Genomic DNA, 27736 nt, shown 5'->3' with positions numbered 1-27736 from the left:
GCAGTTGTCCCGGCTTCCAACACACCCTGGATGCATCCCGAGGCAAGAGCCGCAGATTCCGACGCTGGATCACAGGTGCTTCTCATCGCCACGATCTCGGCCATGTCAGTGAGAAGAAGCAGCAGCTGGCTCCTGCAGCTCACACTGAGCAGCTCTGAGTCATCAGGGATGCAGACCACTGAGCCATCTGTCAGCGCATCCTGACGCCGTCACAATTCCATAGCTGTCCAAGGCCGGCATGACACAGTATTGTGTTATACAGGTCGCTATGGTGCTTCCTCAGCATTGCAGGGCCCTGTGATGCAGTCCAAGAGGAACGAGGGCACTGTAGTTGGAAACAATAAATCACTTAAAATGTTCTCACCGAGTTTATGGTAACTTCTACCTCTTCCCAGTACAGTAAGTTCCTATGGAATCACACTGTAGATGTCATCGGTCCCTGGGATTTCACACTACTTAATCTACCTTAAACAAACTTATGCTAAGGACAACACAAACATACATACATACACACACACACACACACACACACACACACACACAAAAGCCAGAGGGAGAACTCAAACCTCCGATGGGGGGCAGCCACGTGAACCGTGGCAAGGCTCCTCAGACCACACGGCCCATTTTCTAAAGTCAACGAACACACTCACAAAGCTATAGGCCTGTATCTCTGGCCCCAGTCAGTTTTAGATTTTTGACATTCTTTTACTCTCATGTCTCACGTATTATAACATTTCTGGAGATGGAGAAAATCTCCTCTGTAGAAACGGGCATGAGTTCCGAAAACAACGATCACGTGAAAGCCAGATCGTCCATTCGTCGGCCAGACCCAGAAAGCAGTATGCAGAGGGGTCCTGATGGATGTAGTGTTCCTTGACTTCTGGAAGTCGTTAGATATTGGTCCCCAATGCCGCTTAGTGAATAAAATACGTACAGAATATCAGACCAACTCTCTGACTGGATTCAAGAGTTTCTAGCACACAGAACAAGCACGTAGGGAAGATTCCAGACGTAAAGTTAAGTTCGGTCGTGTTCCAGGAGTGTTAAAGGATAATTACTTTTCGCAATATTATGAATCATCTAGCAGATAAAGTCGGCACTTCCATGAGGCTTTTCATGTATGATGCTAGAAACTTGTAGCGAAATGCAGGAAGACCTGCAGAATACCGACGCTTGGTGCATGTAGTGGCAGTTGACCCTCAAAACAAATAAGATACTGCACATACACAGACAGGAAGACCCATTCTAGTATGATTACACAACACCAGTACTTTCGTATAATGTCTATGAGTATGCAAACGGAATGATTTCAAATAGAACGATCATAGCCGGCCGCTGTGGCCGAGCGATTCAAGGCGCTTCAATCCGGAACCACGCTGCTGCTACAGTCACAGGTTCTAATCCTGCCTTGGGCATGGATATATGATGTCCTTAGAGTAGTTGGGTTTAAGTAGTTCTAAGTCTAGGGGACTGATGACCTCAGATGTTAAGTCCCATAGCGTTTAGAGCCATTTGAAGCATTTGAAGAACGATCGCTCAAACATTAACAAAGTGGTAGGTGCCACACTCAGTATAACTGGAAGAAACCTCAGAAAATACATTCCTTCAACAAAGGAAGTAGTTTACAAAACACTCATTTGACCAACACTTGAATGCACTGATCTGGGAATTGTTTAAAAATTTGTTGCAAGGAAACAGTGTTTTTTTTTCTTTATTGTTATTGTGACACCTTACACAATATTACGCCGTTTTTCGACCACAGTCAGTACAACTAGAAACAATGAAGACACAGAAAAACATAATATAACGGTGGACAATAAACAGTAGACACACAAGGGCCATTCACAGGTGTAGTGAAAAAATAAAAAACGGTCAGCATTGTACACGAACACTGATGACTGAGATATCACACGTGAATGATGGAGCGTGGGGCAGTGAAAACACTGAAGCACTAACAGACGGCACAAACACAGAAAAGATGGTGATGATCTCCAGCGCGTGAATGTTCACTAGATGTGTGCGAGTCCGGGGACCTGCCAAATAGGGGAAAAGGTGGGGGAGGAGGGAGAGGGTAGAGTGTAGATGCCAGTGGCAGTGGAGATGGGAGGGGGAGGAAAGAAGGTACAGGGGTCGGGGAAGCCTGGGGTGGAGGAGGGAGGGAAGAAGGGAGGAGGGAGAGAGGGTGCCCAAAGGAAACACAGGGAGGGAATAGGGAGGATCAAAGTTGATAGGAGGGGTAGATGGAGGGGATGAGGGCATCATTGTGGAGGGGGAGTTGGTGGAAGCCACCTTCAGAGAGGGTATGGAGAGTGGAGAGATGGAGAGCAGGTGGGACATGGGAATACAGGTGTGGCAGCAGACAGGGGTGGGAGAGGATGAGAGAGAGAAGCGGGTGAGGGGGATCAAGTTTACGGGAGGTGTAGAGGATCTGTATCCATTCGAGGAAAAGGAGGAGGTGCGGAAACAGAATAAGGCCATACAGGATCTGTGTGGGGGAGGGGAGACAGATGTGATAGGTGAAGTGGAGAGCATGGCATTCTAGGATTTGAAGGGATTTGTAAAAGGTAGGTGGGGTGGAGATCCAGGCAGGGTGGGCATAGCAGAGGATAGGGTGGATGAGGGATTTATAGGTGTGAAGGATGGTGGAGGGATCCAGACCCCATGTGTGGCCATAAAGGAGCTTGAGGAGTCGGAGTCGGGATAGTGCCTTGGCTTGGATTGTCCAGAGATAGGGGGTCCAAGAGAGGCGATGGTCAAGGGCGGGGGTGAGGGCAATAGGATGGCCATAAATGGTGATACAGAAATCGAGGAGACGGAATGAAGGCGTGGTTTTGCTTACAATGACCACCTGTGTCTTAGAAGGATTGACCTTGAGCAACCACTGGTGGCACCAAGTGGTGAACCTGTCGAGTGGGATTGGAGAAGGTGTTGGGAGCATTGCAGAGTGCGGGCGAGGGCAAGGAAGGCAGTGTCATCGGTGTACTGGAGAAGGTGGACAGAGGGTGAAGGCGGCGGCATGTCCGCCGTATACAGAAGGTAGAGAAGAGGGGAGAGGACAGAACCTTGGGGCACACCGGCAGTGGGGTAGGAGGTGTAGGAATCCATGTTATGGATGGTGACGTAGGAAGGATGTTGGGAAAGAAAGGATCCAATCAGGCAGATGTAGTTGATAGGAAGGGCGAAGGTTTGGAGGTTGAAGAGGAGACCAGAATGCCATACACGGTTGTAAGCATGCTCAAGGTCGAGGGAGAGGAAGATGGCGGATCGACGGGAGTTGAGCTGTTCAGAGAGGAGAGGTAGGAGGCAAAGTGATTTGCCTTACGAAGGTTGTCAGGGAAGAGTTGGTCATCATGAATGAGAGGGTAGTAGGGGGTTGGTTTAGACCCAGTAAGGCAGAGGAAGGCTGACCAGTACTAGGACGAGTTGATAGGAAGTGTAGCATTAAAACAGGTGCATGCATGTCTGTCGCCAGTCCCGGCGATTCTTAGCCGCGAGCAAGTTCCTGATGTGCCGTTGTAGTTGCGGTGGCGTTCTAATGTGTCCGGATCACGTGTGTGAAAGAAGGCATGTTAGAGACAGCGGGATTCACGGAGGAGGAGGATGGCCTGTGGGGGTCAAGTGGGACGATGCGACTGGATGGTGATGGAAGGGATGTGGGCCTCCACAACCTCAAACAAGGTCTGCTGGAGAAAGGAGGCAGCATAGTTAACATCATCAGGGTGGTGGTAGGTGAGGGGGTGGCTATCAACCTGGGTAGAGAGGGTATCCTGGTAGGCATTCCAGTCGACATGGGAATAATCATGGACGCATTTTGGGGGAGAGTCGATGCGAGGATCAGGACGGGGGCGACGACCGTCTGAAATGGTGAGGAGGACAGGGAGATGGTCACTACCAATGGGGTTCAGGACATCCACCGCTATGTGGCCAAGGAGGTTACGGGAGGAGAGTACGACATCTGGAGTGGTATTGGATTCAGGGCAGGTGTGCTGGGGAATAGGAACGAGGTCGCCTTGAAATGAGTAGAGGAACCAATGCCACCACCTTAACTGGGAAGCGGAACGACTGTGGATGTTGAGGTCAGTGGCGATCACATAGGAGGAGAAGGTACAGTCAATGTGGGAAAGGAAGTCAAAAGGAATAGGGGCTTTAGGGTAGACATAGATAGTTGCACAGGTAATGATAAGGCTGGGGAAGAAGAGACTAAGGATCAGATGTTGTGTAGGGTTAGGAAGGAGGGGTTGGAGCCTAACAGGGACTGGTTGTTTGTGGCCAATGGCTACCCCGCGTCACACTATTTGGAGGGGATTGTTGGAGTGGTGAAGAAGGTAAGGTGATGTGTGTATGGTATGCTGGCTCTGAAGAAAGGTTTCATTGAGGAGGAAGCCATCAACGCGGTGGGTTGTGAGGGTGTGCATGAGGAGCTTCTTATTGTCTGTAAGGGAACAGTTGTTATTAAACAAGATAAAGTGCTGTTGCACCATGACAGGGATTTAGACAATGGTGTCGGGATGGGAGAAGGTGTGCTTGGTTATGGGAATAGGTGGCATAGGTGTTGATGGTGATGATGTCCTCAGCAGTGAGGGGGTGAAGGGAATTGTCAGGAGGGGTGGGGGCGTCCAGAGGGCGGAGAGGATGGTGAGTTCAGGAGTGGTGGGGGTGGGGTCGGGCCTTGCACTTCTGGGAGTAGGTAGGGTGCAGGAGGTTGCAGGTGTTCCAGGAAGGGGGGGGGACTGGAGGTTGTTTGCAGTGCAGGAAGACGGCGACTTCGCGGCACTCAGATGTTCGGTGTGCGTTGTAGCGCAGGCACCTCTGGCAGTGGAGGGATTGAGGACGGGAGCGGGAGGGGTCGACTATGTACCATTGATGGCATAGGAGGGCACCCTCCTTCAGGAGACGGTCGATGGAAGGGGAGTGTTCGGATAACACCCACATAAGGTGGGTGGGGGTGGCAGGGTTGAAAATCCGGCATACCGCCCGTATTTCTAAGTACAGGTGTGCCTTCAGCTCCACCAACACCTCCTCCGTGATCATTGGACTAAGTCAAGTGATCACAGCAGTGAGGGTTGGTGTGTGAGACGGGGGTTGGAGTTGGCGGGAAGGGGAAGGAGCAGGGGTGAGGGAGGCATTGGAGCCAAATCGGCTATTGGGGATTCTGGAGAGGATGTCTGTGTGAAGGATGGGACTATGGGAGGTGAGAATGGAGTCTCGGCGGGGAGTGAGGAGGGAGATGGGGGCTCCGGGAAAGTGCTGGCGGAAGAGCAGGGTGAGGTTCCGGGGTTTGAGGAGTGTGGGATCTGGACAGGACAGGAGGTATTCGTAGGAGGAGGGGGAGGAGGAAGAGGAGGTGGTGGAAGGGACAGGCAAGGAAACATCCATGGCATCCATGAGGGTGGGAGGAGGAAGAGGCTGAGGCTGAGATTTTTTGGGAGTGGTGGAGGTGGGGGTGCCACTGGGATGCTTAACTGTGACGGAAGGGTGAGAGGGGGCATAGGGGACAGGAGCAACCGGAAGATGGCGGGAGATGGCAGGTGCTAGTGTGGACACCAGAGTTGGGGAAGGTGATGGTGATGGCGATGGCGACGGAGACAGCAACAGTTGGGCAAGGGCTATGGCCCTCTGGGATACCACCCTGGCAGGAGCCACAAAAATGGAGGTAACAGGGTGAGGGAAGGAGGGAAGGGATCAGAGGAGGAAGCAACATGGGAAGGAGCCGGGGACAGAGTGACAAAGAGCGCAGGAGAGGGTAAGGTGAGGGTAGGGTGAGAAGTGGGGGGTGGGGGGGGGCGACTGGGCACACCATGTAATCGTGGTAGCAGCGGCAGACGGCGAGGTAAAGATGATAGCAGTGTTGGTGGCAATGGTGGTGGGCGTAGACATGATTAGACAGGAATAAGAAAAGGACAGGACTGGACAAAACGAAAGAAGAAAAGGAACTCACGAAGACAGACGGACGGACGAAGACGGACACGGACAAAGATGCTGACTGGGGCTGAAGCCCACTCTGCTGCCACCGGCAGGAGGGCGACTGCAGGGGCTGCTGGGCTGCTGCTGCTGCTGCTGCTGCTCAGGGACGGCTGGGCTGGGCTGGGTTGGTCCTAGAACACCTAACACTTCGATAAATGGCTAGGCACTCATCAAAGTGCGGTACTATTTCGAGGTACCGCTGTAGATAGATGAGGAAATAGTGTTTTTTTTTCTTTGTTGAATTTTGAGTCTCCCCCAAAGTGGGCAGGCTGGCAGCAGCGTAGTGTGCCGCTCTTCAGCCTACAGACTTGGTTTTAAAAAGGTGAAGATAATATATAATAAAACACAGGTGATAAAATCGGAGACTTAAATGGGAACATGGTGAAAAATCGTGGAACTGAAAACATAGAACAAAGGGACGATGATGCTAATAAAATACATAGGACGCAGACAGGTAAAATAATAGACAGACAATAAAAAACACGGCGACAGTCTAGTTTCTGTTCACAAAAGACCTAAAATTCACACCCAGCGACAGCATGGTTTCTGTTCGCAACACTTGGAAAGACGAAAACAACACTGAACATTCACTGGAACACTGTACTAAAAGTTTGGCAAATATGACATACCACTGCCGAGAGCAGTTGGGGGGAAACTGTGCAGATGATGGGAAAATTTAAAAAAGGGGGAAGGAGAGGAAAAGCGAAGGGGGGAGGGGGGAAAGGAGCCAGTGGAAGATTAGGGCCCATAACAGGGGTGGGGGGTGCTGAGTGGACGCGGCAGGGAGTTGGGAAGGCAGAGGAGGGGAATACAAAAGGACTTGGGGGGGAAGGGAGGTAGGGAGAGGTGAGGTGGGGAAGAAACACACGATGGAAAGAGGTGAAGAGGGTACACAGGGAAATGACAGAGGAAAGGAGGGGGATGAGGATCAGAGTTGATAGGAGCGATAAATGCAGTGAGAGAGGGCATCATCCGGGAGGGGTTGATGGAAACCACCTTGGGAAAGGAGATGAAGGGTGTAGAGATGGAGGGTGGGGGGGACACAACAGTGAAGGCATGGCAGGGGGCGGGGACGGGAGAGGAGAGAAGCAACCAGGGGGTGAGGGGGATCAAGGCGGCGGGAGCTGTAGAATATGCGGATATGTTCGAGGAATAGGAGCAGATGGGGAAAGGAATGAGGTCACAGAGCATCCACATGGGGGACGGGAGGTGTATACGGAAGGCGAGGCGGAGTGCATGACACTCAAGGATCTGGAAGGACTTTTACAATTTGGGGGGAGGGGGCAGATATCCAGGCGGGACTGGCATAACAGAGGATGGGATGGATTAAGGATTTGTAGGGGTGGAGGATGGTAGAGGGGTGCAACCCCCATGTCCGGCCAGAGAGGAGTTTGTGGAGTCGGAAGTGGTTGTGGGCTTTGGATTGGATGGAGTGGAGATGAGGGATTCAGGTGAGGTGACGGTCAATGCTGAGGCTAAGGTAGGTGAGGGTGGGGGTGAGGCAGACAGGACAGGTGCAGACGGTAAGGGAGAAATCCAGAAGGAGCGAGTGGTACGACCTAAGATGATTGCCTGGGTCTTGGAGGGATTGATTTTCAGGAGCCACTGGTTACACCATCCGGCAAATGGTCAAGGTGATCCTGGAGAAGGCGTTGGGGCCATTTGAGGGTAGGAGCGAGTGCAAGGAAACTATTGTCATTGGCATATTGCAAGAGGTGTACTGGAGGGGGGGGGGGGGTTGGGGCATATCTGCCGTGTACAGGAGGTAAAGGAGAAGGGAGAGGACAGAGCCCTGGGGCACACCTGCAGATGGGTAGAATATGTGGGAATTGGCATTATGGATGGAGAAAGTAGTGTTTTTTTTCTTTATTGTGATTTCATTCCCCTGCCCCATATGGGCAACTAAAATAAGAATAAAATGTTACATACATAAGGCGATAAAAAGGACAATATAAAACGGAGTAAAGGGACAAAATGGAGGTAAAAATAGACTGACATGAAGGCGTTCATGGGGGACATATAAAAAAACGTCACCAGAAAGTTAAAAAACACAGTTGGCGAGTCTTAAAACATAGAGAAGACACTGAATGGACATGCACAGGTTAAAAGTCGGCCACAGTATTAAAAACACTCCAGAACAACACACATAAAACTCACTTGTAGCACACATGGCGAAGAATAAAACTGCCAGGTGGGACCTGCCGAGGGAAAGGTCAGAGAGGATGGAAAAGGAAGGGAGAGCAAGGGGCAGCAGGGGAAGCGGTGGGATGAAAAGAGTAGGGGCGTCAGCATGTACATGGAGAGGCAGGAGACACGTGGGGTCGGAGATGAAGAGGGAACACAGGGGAAGGAGCGAGTGCAGAGACACTGAAGGGGGGCACAAGAGAGGGAGGAGGAGTAGGAGGGCTGAAGCCACTCAGGAGGAGAGAGAGGGAGGAGAAAGAGCCCTGAGGAGGAGGCAGGAAGATAGAGTTGGCAGGAAGGGTAGATGTCAGGGCGAAGCTCATCATACAGGAGGGGTAGATGGTGGAAGTTGCGTTGGCAAAGGAGATGGAGGGTGTGGAGATGGAGAGAGGGTGGGACACAACGGTAAAGGCGCGGCAACTGGTTGGGGCTGGAGAGGAAGGGAGACACCAGGGGGTAAGGGGGATCAAGGTGGCGGACACTATAGAGTGTGCGGATGTGTTCAAGGAAAAGGAGAAGGTGGGGGAAGGGGATGAGGTCGTAGACGATGCGCGTGGGTGACGGAAGGCGGATGCAGAAGGCGAGACGGAGCGCATGGCATTCGAGGATTTGGAGAGCTTTATAGAACCGGGGAGGGGCGGAAATCCAAGCTACGCTAGCATAACAGGTGATGGGGCAGATCAAGGATTTGTAGGTGTGAAGGATGGTGGAAGGATGCAGACCCCACATCCGGCCAGACAGGAGTTTTAGGAGGCTGAGGCGGTTGTGAGCTTTGTTTTGGATGGTAAGGAGATGGGGAGTCTAGGTGAGGTGGCGGTCGAGTGTGAGGCCAAGGTATTTGAGGGTAGGAGTGAGGTGGATAGGACGGCCATAAATGGTGAGGTAGAAATCATGGAGGCGGAAGGAGCTGGTGGTGCGGCCTATGATGATCGCCTGGGTATTGGAGTAATTGATACGGAGGAACCACTGGTTGCACCAAGCGGTGAATTGGTGAAGGTGGGTTTGGAGGATACGTTGGGACCGTTGAAGGGTAGGATAAAGGGCTAGGAAGGCGGTGTCATCAGCAAACTGGAGAAGATGAACGGGTGGGGGAGGTTTGGGCCTATCAGCAGTGTATAGGAGATAGAGGAGAGGGGAAAGGACAGAACCTTGGGGCACGCCGGCAGAGGGATAGAAAGTACGGGAGTTGGAATTGTGGATGGTCACGTAGGAGTGACGATGGGAGAGGAAGAAAGCAACGAGACGGACGAAGTTGATGGGGAGAGCATAGCTCTTGCCAATATATAGCAATCATTAGCATAATACTATACGAGTATGATGGTTATAACATTGAAACCTCTGAACTTTCTTCGTGTTACGTCAGCTTAGATGCCTGTACATCGTTAGTACCAGCAAATCAGTATATTCGTTTTATTGTATTTATAAGTAAAATCTGTTTGGAGCGACACAGAGTCTCGTACTCTCTACACCTGTAACGGAATTCCAAGTCACTCCAACCATCCTTCTGGCTGACATTTGGCGCCATCTATGAGCTATTCAGTAGATAAGACCAACAACACACCTGTCATGATGTTTAAATAAAGAGTAAAACAATACAAAGATAAAAACATTTAAATCAGATCAGTTCTAATAGTTGCATGTACCAGGTGCCTCCTTGTGTCTTATAAACAATTTTTAAAAAAAGGTTTTACCAATATGACATTACATATGTGCTTATGTGCTTAAAGAATAAAACAACTGATTCACAAGGAGTGAAACTGGAAATTTTCTTATATTTTCTATGTTTACTGGCAAATGTGAAATAAGTCGGACAGCAATATAAAGAATTTTGTTTGTGGTCTATTTTATGTCATTCCCATGCATGTTTGAACTTTTTTACTTTCCTTTAAATGGTATATGCGTAGTTCATATAAAGGGCGCAATACGACCAATCGATGTGTTCCCCACTCAACCTACCTTCTTTATTCAGTAGTATTTAGAGAACTGTGACTGACGGCCGAACAACAGGGAACTAACATGCATCGAGATTAGAAAAAGTTGGTATGTAATCTAATATATAAGCCATAACTTCTTGTATTTTTAGCACTGACAATAGCTAGGCACTACTCGAAATCAGGATTTGCGTAATAAAACCTACAAAAAAAGAACGACTGATTGCTGCGCTCGATAATTTATAAATCACATAACAGTCGCTGAGTGCACCAACTTTCTCAATGGAAGGTAACCTGACATGAATATTGTTCCTCAGTGTGGGATCCGTACTAGATAGGACTGATAGAGGAAACAGAGAAATACAAGTAAGAGCAGTATGTTCGTTAAAGGTTCATTTAGTAACCGCGAAAGCATCACAGACATGATCAGTCGGCTGTAGTGGCAGACACTGCAAGAGAGGCGTTCTGCATCATGATATGATTTCTGGTTAAAGTTCTGAGAATGCATGTTCCTAGAAATGTCAATAAATGTACAGCTGCCTCCTAAGTATATCTCGCGAAAAGACTCTGAAGATAAAATTAGGTAGATTCGAACACACACGGAGGCTTCCCGGGAACGAAGGGAAGTGAGTGTGGTACACAAAGTGCCCTCCGCCACGAGCAGCCAAGTGGCTAGCGGAGTATAGGTGTAGACGGTGATGTAGATTATGGTTTTATTCTGACGGCTTAACCGGTTCGGTTGCTGTGTCGCCGATCCTCTATGGCTGACATTCTCGTGCTGTTTTCATCAGGTTCGCAACACTTTGAACCTCGATTTATTGAAATCGACTGAGGAGTGCATCGTACTAGAGCAGCATCTCCATCGTCTCATTATCTACTGTAGCCGTCTGAAACACGAGCATACCTTCCTCGTGAGTTCTAAGCATGGTGAATAAATTGGTCGAAAGTGCACAGGCGAAAGAGTATTTGCGTACCTATCTGTCGTTTCCACACCAATCCAGACATCGTGCGTTTCAGGATTTAGGGCGAAATGTCTGGGATTGTAAGTGATACTTGCAGGAAAGAACACCCATAAAATTTTCATTCCCTGAAGTCTCTAGAGCATATGTGTGTGGCGTACGCTTGGAGACAGAAAAGTATAGACGGTGTTAGCTCCGGTCTCTGAAAGCACAGTGTAAGATCGATTTTTGTTTTGTTAATCGCAGGTCGTCTCTCACTTCACGCCAGAGGTAAAGGACACGTCGAATATATATGAAAGACGGAATCAAGATAGCATAGTCCATTCCAAACGCATATTCTCGGTTACTGACGTTTTTTATGTTGTTACAAGCAATGGATCGCAAACGCTTTCTCTCTCTCTCCCTCTCTCTATTTATTTCTCTTTTCTTTTCACGTAACATACGTTTACACCCACTATGTTTCTGTGTGGTCCCTCCCATAGAGCGCTAAGTAAATTCATAACATGGAAAAACACGTGAACTGCTGGCTGCAATACGAGGTACTTTGACTCGAAGTTGTGAAGTTGCAATGTAAATTTTCGCGCTGATATTTCGTGCATTTGTCTGTTACAAATTTGTTGTACAACTTTTCCGCGAGCAACATGCTGCAAACTTCACAGTGAAAATCTTCTTATGAAGGGAGCAATGTTGATAATGGTTAGGTTTTTGTCATCATTAATCCATTTAGTTAATTCTGCCAACTAAAAGCTTTGAGTCAACTCCATCAAATCAGAGTCTCACGAACCGTATTAACACAAAAGCTGTAATTCACAGTCCAAATAAAAGCCTGCTGCTGCCTGGAATGAAACAGTTTTCCTTGCATCCGCTTAATGAAAGAAATGTTTGCCGTTAATAAAATGGAATATCATAGTCCCTCTTTAACACTGAAAGCAGCGCTATATTGCATTATTAATTTAGTCTACTTTAACTACATCTGTAACTGGCTCTCGGCAAACATACAAACAGGTAACATCAAAGCAACACATTTCACCACGTGCACAAAATCTCTCCTCTTCGGTATTTCTCACTTAATTAATTTCACAGTCTCTTACTTCACGTTCGTATTGACTTTCATCGTAGCAATAATGCATGAATTTTTGGTTGTGGTAGCTTGTACATTTTTTCGTTACTACAGAATATTTTCACAATCTCTTCTCATTTTAGTTCTCTTTTTAAGCTGTGGACACTGTTTTTCTGCAATTAATGCTGACATAAAAATGCATTTTTGGAAGGTTCCAAATATTGTATTTTTATAGTGTGATTTCAGTTGAGTATCGGTGCCATTTACTAAGAAGAAAAAACTCCTTAGACTCTTTCCTTTGTCTCGGTTGTAAGAGGAGAAGGCATACGTCCTCCGTCTGGGACAGATTTGATAATATAAATGAAATTTTGTCGTTGTTGTATTGGCACATGTTGCATAACTATGTATGTCAAGTTACGTCGAGTGCTGTTTTCTTTCAGACTAACAAACTGAAAAGTGGTGCCACCACAGAATCCATTTTTTGTGACGGCTTACCTGGAATGCACATTCATCCAAAATTTCCTAACGCTTAAAGGGTGTTAACTTCTTCTTTTTAACAGTTGAGAAATGGGTGTAGGATTTAAAAGTTACTCAGCTTCCATTCATGATGGTTCACGTAAAGTTAGTCCCAAAAGAGCAGTCACAGGTATTCACAAGTTTTATAATTTTCTCTTCACTAGCATTAGCCTCCTTGCCTAAATGTCAGCTTGTATATTTTGGACTACTATTTCATTATTCCGGAAATCTGTCTTTCTGATACATTGGTGTTGACCCTCTCATCCCATCCTGTTTCTTCACGGTGCTTCCCAGTTAACAACTTCTGTTTTTCTTCGACAAGTATCAGGTCTCCGTAAGTAGAGGTTTTCGAATGATACATGCCATGTGACATCAATCCAGTCGTGAAGATCGGTAGGTACAGCTGCATAATCGCTATTGTCTGCACGCGGGAGGACGTTCATTAGAATTAATCTGAAACCTGAGCAGATAATAGCCATAAAAAAAGGCTGAATATTGAATGCTTTTGGGAGATTTGCCGGTTGAATATCATGTTACTCTGCCCAGTGTTTTTCAGCATTCTTTCTCGATTAACGATCGGTAACGTATCACTAATCAACAATAATCTGTTTTATGTTGACAGGAATTTTATAGGAGGATATTATCTGCAGTTACTGTACGATTCGTTGCTGGAGTGCTTACAGGTATTTCCTTTGACAAACAATAAGTAGAATGTACTGGGCCGCTTTATTCGAGTTCTTCAAAACGTGTAATGCGATAACACGACACAGTTTATAAAGGGCATTGGAATTTTCAGGTCAAATCAACCGAATTTCCTTTTGAGATTAGCTGAAGGTCAGATTGTCCCAAGAAATAACATGGTAATAATGACAGTATGTACAATGTTACCTGTAATACTTTGTGGTAGTATGCACCTATTGTGTCTGTTCTATACTACATCAAATTTGACAATTATGAGCCTGGTAGAAAGCAGTGTGAGTCGGTTCAATAAAAATGCAAATGTAAAGTGCAACGATAATTACTGCATTTTTAAATTTTTCGCGATCAGCATGCAGCGAAAAGTGAAGATTTCGTCAGAAAGCTCGAATACACACTTCCCTTTTAAGTCACGCTAACAAGTCCATTACATATAATTATTTCGTACTTTATCAACCTGTGTTCAGTTTTGATACAAGGACGGACATAGTGTGCCAAATATTCATTTGACTGTCCTCAGTGCAAACAGCAAAGTAACATAACACAAATTATTGCACAAGGTCAATGTTCGTGTGTCGGGAGAGACCTATTCTTCATTGTAGATAATAGCCTAACAGCGCATCTTTTTCTGATACGTATTCTGACGGTTGCATTTAAGAAACACAGGGTAGAATAACACATGGTTTCCGAACAGGAGTAGCAACTTTTCAACAGTCGCAGGGGCATTTTTACCATCACCCAACACTACTTTCCTATGCAGGTACCGAGAATAGAAAATAAAAGAAACCTGCGACTGTTTCCCAAGAACTTTCTGCTTTACTGTGTGATTTAAAGATGATGGCACCATCTTGGGTAAAATAATACGGGGGTAAAGTAATCCCTAATTCGGACCTCCAGGAAGGGTCTAGGATGCTGTCATCAGGAGAAAAAAAGCAGGCGTTTTGTGGACTGGAGGGTGGAAAGTTAGATCTCTTAACCTGCTGAAAAAGTTATAAAATTAAAACAGATAAGGAGTGAATCAGTGGTTTAGGGGTAGCGTCTTTAATTAGTAAATGAAAGGTTCTCTGTGCCGGTTTCGAACCATGCAACCGCTAAATTTTGAATAAAAATTTGGCGTGTGAAGACATTCGACAAAATAAGTCACTCTCTTTCAGCCAATGGCCTTGTCAAACTGGGCATATGAGGGAACAGAGGTTCTCTAGGGGTACGAAACTGCCCCCAGTGGCGGAAGAACCAGCAAAGATCAACGGCGTGAGGCTGCAGAAGGCAATGCAAATCACTGCATTAAAGACACGCAGTGTGTATCCACACAACATGTGCCCTGTAATTGAAAAAAGTATCATGATGATTTCTCCATTGGCAAAAGATACCGGAATAGTCCCCCATCCGGATCTCCGGAAGAGGGCTGTCAGGGGGGAGCTGACCATGAATAACCAACGAAAGGATAACGTACTACGAGACGAGGCGTAGAATGTCAGAAATTTGGCTGTGGTAGTGAAGATGCAAAATCTAAAAAGGGAGATGAAAAGGCTCAGTCAAGACATAGTGGGGGCCAGTGAAGTGAAATGCAAAAGAGATAAGAATTTCTAGTCAAATGAGTACTGTGCAATATCAGCAGAGAATGGTACAACGTGAGTAGGATTCATTTTAATTAGGATAAAAAGACAGAGTGTGTTACTGTGAACAGTTCCGTGATAGCGTTATTGTCATCAGAATCTACAGCAAACGAACACCGACACATAGTTTAGGTATGTGGACGACGTCGCAAGCTGAAGATGAAGAGAGAGAGAGAGAAAGTACATGAGGATATTGAGAGGGCAAGTGAATACGTAAAGAGAGATGAAATTCTAATAGTCATGGGGACTAGAATACAGTTGGAGGGGAAGGAGTAGAAGAAAAGACTATGGGAGAATATAAGCTTGTTGGTAGGAGTGATGGAGGAGAAAGACTAATAGAGATCTGCTGTTAATATCAGCTAGAAATCAGCTGTTTTCATCAGGTTCGCAACACTTTGAACCTCGATTTATTGAAATCGACTGAGGAGTGCATCGTACTAGAGCAGCATCTCCATCGTCTCATTATCTACTGTAGCCGTCTGAAACACGAGCATACCTTCCTCGTGAGTTCTAAGCATGGTGAATAAATTGGTCGAAAGTGCACAGGCGAAAGAGTATTTGCGTACCTATCTGTCGTTTCCACACCAATCCAGACATCGTGCGTTTCAGGATTTAGGGCGAAATGTCTGGGATTGTAAGTGATACTTGCAGGAAAGAACACCCATAAAATTTTCATTCCCTGAAGTCTCTAGAGCATATGTGTGTGGCGTACGCTTGGAGACAGAAAAGTATAGACGGTGTTAGCTCCGGTCTCTGAAAGCACAGTGTAAGATCGATTTTTGTTTTGTTAATCGCAGGTCGTCTCTCACTTCACGCCAGAGGTAAAGGACACGTCGAATATATATGAAAGACGGAATCAAGATAGCATAGTCCATTCCAAACGCATATTCTCGGTTACTGACGTTTTTTATGTTGTTACAAGCAATGGATCGCAAACGCTTTCTCTCTCTCTCCCTCTCTCTATTTATTTCTCTTTTCTTTTCACGTAACATACGTTTACACCCACTATGTTTCTGTGTGGTCCCTCCCATAGAGCGCTAAGTAAATTCATAACATGGAAAAACACGTGAACTGCTGGCTGCAATACGAGGTACTTTGACTCGAAGTTGTGAAGTTGCAATGTAAATTTTCGCGCTGATATTTCGTGCATTTGTCTGTTACAAATTTGTTGTACAACTTTTCCGCGAGCAACATGCTGCAAACTTCACAGTGAAAATCTTCTTATGAAGGGAGCAATGTTGATAATGGTTAGGTTTTTGTCATCATTAATCCATTTAGTTAATTCTGCCAACTAAAAGCTTTGAGTCAACTCCATCAAATCAGAGTCTCACGAACCGTATTAACACAAAAGCTGTAATTCACAGTCCAAATAAAAGCCTGCTGCTGCCTGGAATGAAACAGTTTTCCTTGCATCCGCTTAATGAAAGAAATGTTTGCCGTTAATAAAATGGAATATCATAGTCCCTCTTTAACACTGAAAGCAGCGCTATATTGCATTATTAATTTAGTCTACTTTAACTACATCTGTAACTGGCTCTCGGCAAACATACAAACAGGTAACATCAAAGCAACACATTTCACCACGTGCACAAAATCTCTCCTCTTCGGTATTTCTCACTTAATTAATTTCACAGTCTCTTACTTCACGTTCGTATTGACTTTCATCGTAGCAATAATGCATGAATTTTTGGTTGTGGTAGCTTGTACATTTTTTCGTTACTACAGAATATTTTCACAATCTCTTCTCATTTTAGTTCTCTTTTTAAGCTGTGGACACTGTTTTTCTGCAATTAATGCTGACATAAAAATGCATTTTTGGAAGGTTCCAAATATTGTATTTTTATAGTGTGATTTCAGTTGAGTATCGGTGCCATTTACTAAGAAGAAAAAACTCCTTAGACTCTTTCCTTTGTCTCGGTTGTAAGAGGAGAAGGCATACGTCCTCCGTCTGGGACAGATTTGATAATATAAATGAAATTTTGTCGTTGTTGTATTGGCACATGTTGCATAACTATGTATGTCAAGTTACGTCGAGTGCTGTTTTCTTTCAGACTAACAAACTGAAAAGTGGTGCCACCACAGAATCCATTTTTTGTGACGGCTTACCTGGAATGCACATTCATCCAAAATTTCCTAACGCTTAAAGGGTGTTAACTTCTTCTTTTTAACAGTTGAGAAATGGGTGTAGGATTTAAAAGTTACTCAGCTTCCATTCATGATGGTTCACGTAAAGTTAGTCCCAAAAGAGCAGTCACAGGTATTCACAAGTTTTATAATTTTCTCTTCACTAGCATTAGCCTCCTTGCCTAAATGTCAGCTTGTATATTTTGGACTACTATTTCATTATTCCGGAAATCTGTCTTTCTGATACATTGGTGTTGACCCTCTCATCCCATCCTGTTTCTTCACGGTGCTTCCCAGTTAACAACTTCTGTTTTTCTTCGACAAGTATCAGGTCTCCGTAAGTAGAGGTTTTCGAATGATACATGCCATGTGACATCAATCCAGTCGTGAAGATCGGTAGGTACAGCTGCATAATCGCTATTGTCTGCACGCGGGAGGACGTTCATTAGAATTAATCTGAAACCTGAGCAGATAATAGCCATAAAAAAAGGCTGAATATTGAATGCTTTTGGGAGATTTGCCGGTTGAATATCATGTTACTCTGCCCAGTGTTTTTCAGCATTCTTTCTCGATTAACGATCGGTAACGTATCACTAATCAACAATAATCTGTTTTATGTTGACAGGAATTTTATAGGAGGATATTATCTGCAGTTACTGTACGATTCGTTGCTGGAGTGCTTACAGGTATTTCCTTTGACAAACAATAAGTAGAATGTACTGGGCCGCTTTATTCGAGTTCTTCAAAACGTGTAATGCGATAACACGACACAGTTTATAAAGGGCATTGGAATTTTCAGGTCAAATCAACCGAATTTCCTTTTGAGATTAGCTGAAGGTCAGATTGTCCCAAGAAATAACATGGTAATAATGACAGTATGTACAATGTTACCTGTAATACTTTGTGGTAGTATGCACCTATTGTGTCTGTTCTATACTACATCAAATTTGACAATTATGAGCCTGGTAGAAAGCAGTGTGAGTCGGTTCAATAAAAATGCAAATGTAAAGTGCAACGATAATTACTGCATTTTTAAATTTTTCGCGATCAGCATGCAGCGAAAAGTGAAGATTTCGTCAGAAAGCTCGAATACACACTTCCCTTTTAAGTCACGCTAACAAGTCCATTACATATAATTATTTCGTACTTTATCAACCTGTGTTCAGTTTTGATACAAGGACGGACATAGTGTGCCAAATATTCATTTGACTGTCCTCAGTGCAAACAGCAAAGTAACATAACACAAATTATTGCACAAGGTCAATGTTCGTGTGTCGGGAGAGACCTATTCTTCATTGTAGATAATAGCCTAACAGCGCATCTTTTTCTGATACGTATTCTGACGGTTGCATTTAAGAAACACAGGGTAGAATAACACATGGTTTCCGAACAGGAGTAGCAACTTTTCAACAGTCGCAGGGGCATTTTTACCATCACCCAACACTACTTTCCTATGCAGGTACCGAGAATAGAAAATAAAAGAAACCTGCGACTGTTTCCCAAGAACTTTCTGCTTTACTGTGTGATTTAAAGATGATGGCACCATCTTGGGTAAAATAATACGGGGGTAAAGTAATCCCTAATTCGGACCTCCAGGAAGGGTCTAGGATGCTGTCATCAGGAGAAAAAAAGCAGGCGTTTTGTGGACTGGAGGGTGGAAAGTTAGATCTCTTAACCTGCTGAAAAAGTTATAAAATTAAAACAGATAAGGAGTGAATCAGTGGTTTAGGGGTAGCGTCTTTAATTAGTAAATGAAAGGTTCTCTGTGCCGGTTTCGAACCATGCAACCGCTAAATTTTGAATAAAAATTTGGCGTGTGAAGACATTCGACAAAATAAGTCACTCTCTTTCAGCCAATGGCCTTGTCAAACTGGGCATATGAGGGAACAGAGGTTCTCTAGGGGTACGAAACTGCCCCCAGTGGCGGAAGAACCAGCAAAGATCAACGGCGTGAGGCTGCAGAAGGCAATGCAAATCACTGCATTAAAGACACGCAGTGTGTATCCACACAACATGTGCCCTGTAATTGAAAAAAGTATCATGATGATTTCTCCATTGGCAAAAGATACCGGAATAGTCCCCCATCCGGATCTCCGGAAGAGGGCTGTCAGGGGGGAGCTGACCATGAATAACCAACGAAAGGATAACGTACTACGAGACGAGGCGTAGAATGTCAGAAATTTGGCTGTGGTAGTGAAGATGCAAAATCTAAAAAGGGAGATGAAAAGGCTCAGTCAAGACATAGTGGGGGCCAGTGAAGTGAAATGCAAAAGAGATAAGAATTTCTAGTCAAATGAGTACTGTGCAATATCAGCAGAGAATGGTACAACGTGAGTAGGATTCATTTTAATTAGGATAAAAAGACAGAGTGTGTTACTGTGAACAGTTCCGTGATAGCGTTATTGTCATCAGAATCTACAGCAAACGAACACCGACACATAGTTTAGGTATGTGGACGACGTCGCAAGCTGAAGATGAAGAGAGAGAGAGAGAAAGTACATGAGGATATTGAGAGGGCAAGTGAATACGTAAAGAGAGATGAAATTCTAATAGTCATGGGGACTAGAATACAGTTGGAGGGGAAGGAGTAGAAGAAAAGACTATGGGAGAATATAAGCTTGTTGGTAGGAGTGATGGAGGAGAAAGACTAATAGAGATCTGCTGTTAATATCAGCTAGAAATAGCGAATACCCTGTTCAAGAATCACAAGAGAGGACGTATACTTGGAAAAAGTTAGGAGATACGGGAAGATTTCAGTTAGATTACATCATGGTCAGGCAGATTACGAAATCAGCTATTGGATTGTAAGGCTTACCAAGGTGCAGATATAGAGTCAGATCACAATTTAGTAGTGATGAAAAGTAAACTGAAGTTTTTGAGGAAGAGTAAATGCGCAAAGAATTGGGATACGGATGCACTAAGGAATGAAGAGCGCGTGAAGTTCTCTAAGGCTATAGATGCTGCGATAAGGAATAGCTCAGTACGCAGTACAGTTGAAGACATATAGATGTCTCTAAAAAGGGTAAACAAAAAGTTGGAAACAAAAACATAGTACAAAGAAGGTAACTGCGAGGAAACCATTGGTAACACAAGAAATACTCAGTTGATGGATGAAAGAAAAGTCAAAACAACCTTAGGTGAAATTAAAAGCAAGGGTGGTCACATTAAGAGTGCAATGACAGTTACACTGTTAAATGCAGTGAAGAGAGCGGATAGGTGGTAAAATTACATTAAGAGCCTCTTTGAGAGAGAAGATTTATCTCATGACGTAAGAGAAGAAGAAACAGAGTCGGTAGGGTAGAGATCTGCGATCCACTATTAGAATCAGAATTTGGAAGAGCTTGGGAAGACATAAAATGAAATAAGGCAAAAGGGATCGATGCCGTTCGATCGAAATTTCTAATATCATTGGTGGAAGTGACAAAGAAAAAAAAGTTCTTTACCTTGATTTGTAGAAATATGAGATTTTTGCCGATGTATCATCAGACTTGCGCAAAAGCATCGTCCACACAATTCCCATGATTGCAAGACCTGACAAGAAAGAGAATTATCACACAATCAGTTTAACAGCTCATGCATCCAAGTTACTGACAAGCACAGTACACAGAAGAATGGAAAACGAAATTAGATGACTATTAGTTTTGCTTTATCAAAGGTAAAGGCACCAGAGAGGAACCTGGAAAAGGCTTTTGACAATGTAAAATGTTGCAAAATGTTCGAAAGCCTTAGAAAAATAGGAGTAAGCTATAGGGGAGACGGGTAATGTACAATATGTACAAGAACCGAGAGGGAACAAAAAACGTGGAAAGCCAAGAACGAAAAGAACGGATTTAAAAGGCTGTAAGGGAGGGATCAAGTCTTTCATCACTGCTGTTGAATCTGTCCATCGAGGAAGCAATGACAGGAATAACACGAAAGTTCATGATACATTAAAATTCAAGGCGAAAAGGTGTCATTGTTAATATTCGCCGATGACATTGCTCTCCTCACTGAAAATAAGGAAAAATTTCAGGACTTACTAAACGGAATGAACGTTCTAAGGAGTACGTAATATGGGTTGAGAGTAAAATGAAGAAAGACAAAAGTTATGAGAATGAGAAGAAATGAAAGTAGCGAGAATCTTAACCTCGTACTTGGTGATAACGACGTAGATGAAGATAAAGAAGTATGGTACCTAGACAGCACAATAACATAACCGTTGACTGACATAGCAAGGAAGACATAAAATGCAGACTGAACCCCCAAAAAGGGCATTCCTGGCAAAGATGTCTGCTAGTACCAACATAAGACTTAATTTGAAGAAGAAATTTGTGAGAACGTACGTTTGGAGCACAGTATTTTGTTGCAGTCTGGTGAGATGTGGACTGTGGGAAAACCGGAACAGAAAACAACTATACATTTTAGATATGGTGATACAGAAGACAACTAAACATTTTAGATATGGTGATACAGAAGAATGTCGATAGTTACATGGACTGATGAGGTAAGGAATCAGGGGACTCTCCACAGCAAGGACAACAGGACATCCGTTAAGGCATCAGGGAATAGTTTCCATGGTACAAGGAGGTTTAGAGGGTAAAAACTGCAGAGGAATAACAGAGACTGGGATGCATCCAACAAATTATTGAGGATGTAGGTTGCAAGCGCTACTCTTATACGTTAAGTGTGACACGGGAGAGGAACTCGTAGCGAGCCACATAATGCAACTCAGAAGACTGCTGACAGGAAAAAAAAAATTACGCAAAGCACAAACCGCAGTAAAACGCATGGCGGAGCGATCTCTGTACTACTGTTACTCCCTTTCCTGGTCGACTCACAAACGGAGCGAGGAAGAAGCGACTATATGAGGCGTGGCCAAACAGCACTCCACAAGCGTGTGCGCTTGGGCCAAGTTCCTGCCTAATGCTATGAGTGCAGCAGGGAGTGTAAGGAGGAACAGGAGATTGGAAGGCTGCAACCGGACGCTGCTAGAGCAAAGCATTCGCCTTGTCAGACGTCCAGCACTGTGCTGACAGTAATACTTGCGTTAGATTTATGTTCTGCATTAGGAATAATGTGGCGTCGATGCACTTGCATAAAAAATAAAAAGTGGAGAAGCCACGTTTTTCGTTGCGAAATGGTAATTGTCTTAGTTTCCGTATCGTTTAAAGGTCACTATTGTGACTGGAAACACTTACTGGAATGTCATTTCAACACCATCCAGAAATGATATGATGCACTTGTGTCCTGACGAAAGATAGTGAATGCTGGCCGAAATACAGGCAGCCATTAAGGCAAAAACAGAGTTAGAGTAAGTAGAGTGGTGACAAAATCTTTTGTAGTCAATTTCACATATCATTTGAACTCATTAAGTGTCTTAATGCAAGGGGAGAATCATTTGGTAACATTAGGCAGCCAAAATTGATTAAATCAAACAAAAAGCAGTACTATGGAAAAATCAGCTTCAGGTTCCTGACGTGTAACATTTCCCACCAGTCAAGTCGGTCACTTGTTGGCCAGACGTAATTGTCTACTTTTTAGTAATTGAAACAATTTATCATGATTGCTCAAAGAAGTTCCAGGATGTTATACGTCTGAAGACGGATTTCGATATATTTGTCAGATAGTTTTTGCTTTTGGCTACTAATACATCTTATTACTTCCAACTTGAGCTGATAGACGTACAGTATAGTACTCAGTTCAACGACCTGTTTGTCTAATCCAGGTATTTACAAGAGTTTTATGAAATGTCAACCCAAGATGAATATCCTCCGCTGCACAGATAAGCCACTAAAGTTATTTGAATGTGTTGTTCAACACAAGTGTGTGAACTTTCTTTCTATTATAACATTGACGGTGTCCCACCATCGTTCAGTTTTAACGGATTTTGATCTGTGTAACTCCGTGTGTTCGACTGTATCATTAATCATATTTCTAGATACACTCCTGGAAATTGAAATAAGAACACCGTGAATTCATTGTCCCAGGAAGGGGAAACTTTATTGACACATTCCTGGGGTCAGATACATCACATGATCACACTGACAGAACCACAGGCACATAGACACAGGCAACAGAGCATGCACAATGTCGGCACTAGTACAGTGTATATCCACCTTTCGCAGCAATGCAGGCTGCTATTCTCCCATGGAGACGATCGTAGAGATGCTGGATGTAGTCCTGTGGAACGGCTTGCCATGCCATTTCCACCTGGCGCCTCAGTTGGACCAGCGTTCGTGCTGGACGTGCAGACCGCGTGAGACGACGCTTCATCCAGTCCCAAACATGCTCAATGGGGGACTGATCCGGAGATCTTGCTGGCCAGGGTAGTTGACTTACACCTTCTAGAGCACGTTGGGTGGCACGGGATACATGCGGACGTGCATTGTCCTGTTGAACAGCAAGTTCCCTTGCCGGTCTAGGAATGGTAGAACGATGGCTTCGATGACGGTTTGGATGTACCGTGCACTATTCAGTGTCCCCTCGACGATCACCAGTGGTGTACGGCCAGTGTAGGAGATCGCTCCCCACACCATGATGCCGGGTGTTGGCCCTGTGTCCCTCGGTCGTATGCAGTCCTGATTGTGGCGCTCACCTGCACGGCGCCAAACACGCATACGACCATCATTGGCACCAAGGCAGAAGCGACTCTCATCGCTGAAGACGACACGTCTCCATTCGTCCCTCCATTCACGCCTGTCGCGACACCACTGGAGGCGGGCTGCACGATGTTGGGGCGTGAGCGGAAGACGGCCTAACGGTGTGCGGGACCGTAGCCCAGCTTCATGGAGACGGTTGCGAATGGTCCTCGCCGATACCCCAGGAGCAACAGTGTCCCTAATTTGCTGGGAAGTGGCGGTGCGGTCCCCTACGGCACTGCGTAGGATCCTACGGTCTTGGCGTGCATCCGTGCGTCGCTGCGGTCCGGTCCCAGGTCGACGGGCACGTGCACCTTCCGCCGACCACTGGCGACAACATCGATGTACTGTGGAGACCTCACGCCCCACGTGTTGAGCAATTCGGTGGTACGTCCACCAGGCCTCCCGCATGCCCACTATACGCCCTCGCTCAAAGTCCGTCAACTGCACATACGGTTCACGTCCACGCTGTCGCGGCATGCTACCAGTGTTAAAGACTGCGATGGAGCTCCGTATGCCATGGCAAACTGGCTGACACTGACGGCGGCGGTGCACAAATGCTGAGCAGCTAGCGCCATTCGACGGCCAACACCGCGGTTCCTGGTGTGTCCGCTGTGCCGTGCGTGTGATCATTGCTTGTACAGCCCTCTCGCAGTGTCCGGAGCAAGTATGGTGGGTCTGACACACCGGTGTCAATGTGTTCTTTTTTCCATTTCTAGGAGTGTATGTTATATATTATAAAATCAAAATTTATATAAATTGGTAAAGAACACTTCGTAATGTGAAATGCCTGTATGTAAAGCTCTTTGTAGTCCTTCTCTTTACGTTGGTACTATCTAAGATACTTCTTTAATCAGGTAATAGAAGTTATTGCTTTATAAGAAAATGAAAATAAAGGCAATTGGCGAAATCCTGCTTAGTAACACTGTGTTGCAAACACCTCTTGCTAAGTTTCACGTGTTTGCAGCCTTCAGCATACAGCTGTGTCGCTCATACACCTGATCGGAGTAGCACAGTGATGCGGGAAGCTGGAGCACTAAGTAGATTTGGCTGCGCTCATAGAACGACAGCACGCTCCGTGAGTGCCAATCTTGGCCAGGCCTGATTTACGTGCATTCAAGTAGGATAGCGTGGTTCAAGGGGAATAGGCAGCCTGCACGTCCAGTTATATGATAGCACCGTGACTGATAAGCAGTAGGTTATCAGTAGGCATACCAAGCGAGATCTTACCTTAAGGTCACTGAAAGAAAAACTTAGAGTCAAGTTCAACCCCTGCTCCTCATCCCAGGAAACAACCAGCATTTGTATACTGTACTATCGAGCTCATGGAGAGGACTGCACACACATTAGGCAACAGTGCAAGTTATATTAAGGTCATCCAGGGGAACCCCAAAGCACCCAAGGCAAATGGACTACTTACATTCAAGGTCATCACATTAGCTTCATTCTGATCACTTGACATAAAATTGGTGGAGAAACCCCTCGAATAACGAGAGCGCAATAAAAGACGGCAAACCCAGTGGACCAATGTCATTTGAGTCTAACAAATCTAACACCACACCTCTTAATTGCTTCGATGTCCTTGTTCAGTCTTACCGGGTAGGAATCCAAAACACTGGAGCAATTGTAATAGAGGGACAGGATTAATGCTGTCTCACATTTGGTAATTAACATTCTCTTCCAATATCTTCTGACACTGATCGCCTTTGGTGTTTGCTGATTAGTTGCTTGGTTGGTGTGAGGGGACCAAACTGCGAGGTCATTGGTCCCATCGGATTAGGGAAGGATGGGAAAGGAAGACGGCAGTGCCCCTTCAAAGGAACCATTCCGGCTTAGCCTGAAGCGATTTAGGGAAATCACAGAAAACCTAAATCAGGATGGCCGGACGCGGGTGTTAACCGTCGTCCTTCCGAATGCGAGTCCAGTGTGCTAACCACTGCGCCACCTCGCTCGGTTTTAGTGATGGGGCTACTGTTTACAGTGTGTGTGTGTGTGTGTGTGTGTGTGTGTGTGTGTGTGTGTGTGTGTGTGTGTGTGTGTGCGTGTGTATGTGTGTCTGTTACTCTGTGTACTCTGTGTAGCGAGGTCATAAATTTACATACACAGCTCTCTGTCCCTGCGCTTGTGCCTTGAAAACGACAGGATGTGCACATGATGAAACATCGGTAGTTGTCAAATGTCTCGCAGCTGTTTTCCCATAAGTTGCTTCAACATAAGCAGGATATTTAATTCAATATTCTTAGTGTCCAAGTGTTGTCCTTTCTTCTACATCTCCACGATCACTGACCCGATGAATACGTTCCTGATTTGACGAAGCCTCAGGTACCCTATCTCATCTCTACTGGCTTGTAAAACACCCGATCTCAGCTCCGTAGAAAATTCCTGGAACAGAGGGTGAAACGTAACGCTCAGCATCCCCTCAGTCCGGCAGGTCTGCTTGACTTAATAGTCAGTGACTGGGCAGCTTCAGCTGAATGTGGCACATCTGAAAAACTTGTGAACTTGGATCTTCGGAAAACTGGAACCATTAGCAAGGCTGCAGCCTGTGTTACACGGTATTACCGCGATGTCTCCTGGATGTGAGTAATGTTTGGCTAAATGTGTTTATATTTCGTAAATGAAGGAGCCCATAACGTTCAATTAATACTTCTACCGTACTGACGATTGGTGGGAGAAGTCTCCTTAAAACTAAATATTCTTTCATCAAGGGGTTTCCTTAAAAAATCATAACGAGAACAAGCAACCACGAGAGCACTCTCTTCGCTCAGAAATGAAGTACAAACTGTCTCTTTTGCCGTAGCTCGTGAAATGAATTGCTTGTGATTCCCTGAATCGTTATCTGAAACTGTAGCGAATTCCAGTTTGAGAACCGCGGCGGCGCTCATGTTATGGGCGCTCCGCTGATGAATTTCCTGTCGGGCTGCTTTTAAAATGGGGTCCGGGGCTACCTAACGACATCCATCGCTCAACGTCGCAGAGATGCGGCTACCAGAAGCAAGGCCTTCATCTGCATCGCGCCCCCCGCAATCTGCGAGGCTGACGCCCTCAATTGCCGGTGGCTGCTTTCGCTCGGCTAATGGGCACGGTCTGGGCGCTGATGAGCCCTGTGGCGTCAAACATCACACTGTCCGGTCCGCCATTTGCTAATCAGAATCTACCTAACACTGAAGTGTAGGGTATATTACACTGCATGACGTACTAAACTATTCTTCTCGTCTCAAACCACCATTCATTTTATGAATACTTGTTAATTTGGTTTCAAGACAAATTGGATTTCCATATGTGCAGTTTTAAAGGCTATTGGTTGTGGGTTACGTCTCGACTGATCACAAATCATCGCCATTGACCACTAGTCATGGTTAACCACTGACCTTCATTGGCCAATGACCATCATTGACCACTGATAATCATTGAAAACTAATCATTATCACTGTCTACTACGCCATGTTGCAGAAATACTGCAGCAACAGAAACAATTAACTCTCCTATTTATTACCTAGTACCTGATGCCTCAGAAGGTAGATCCCCCAGCAGCTAATACCTCTGCCAGTAACTGGCACACACTGTAACTTTGACTTCCCACAGTAGGTGACAAGCCCAGTAACTGACACGCCCAGGAGCTGGTACCCACTGCCGATATACGCTGATTTTAATAAGTTGTACAGTACTTTCTCTCTCTGTAATGCTTACTTTAATGAGGCAACAAGATTATAACATATAATGGCCTCGGAATACAGTTTTCCACTGTGAAAAGGGGGAAGATAAAAAGTTTTGTACTGTAGTAGTGGTAGACATTTTGATCATGCTGCTGTGTTAAATGTATTCCAACATGTATGGTAAACTGCTTTTCGTGGTACTGTCGTTGTTGACTTTGCTAATTCTCAGTGTACTTTACCCTGTAATTTAGATTTGCAGTAGCGCTCATGTGTACGTAATTCCAACAAATTTTTGTGTATTGAGTGTAATTTGACGTGTGGTACGAAGACTGAACTACTACCATTTGCTAATTTATAATTATTAAAGTACTGCCAACAAGTGAGCTAATTGTATTCCAGCAAGTAGGTAATAC

The sequence above is a fragment of the Schistocerca nitens genome, chromosome 2 (assembly GCF_023898315.1).
Source record: "Schistocerca nitens isolate TAMUIC-IGC-003100 chromosome 2, iqSchNite1.1, whole genome shotgun sequence".
In the NCBI taxonomy this organism is placed as follows: Eukaryota; Metazoa; Arthropoda; class Insecta; order Orthoptera; family Acrididae; genus Schistocerca; species Schistocerca nitens.
The sequence above is the reverse complement of the archived record's forward strand: the minus strand, read 5'-3'. Positions refer to the sequence as shown.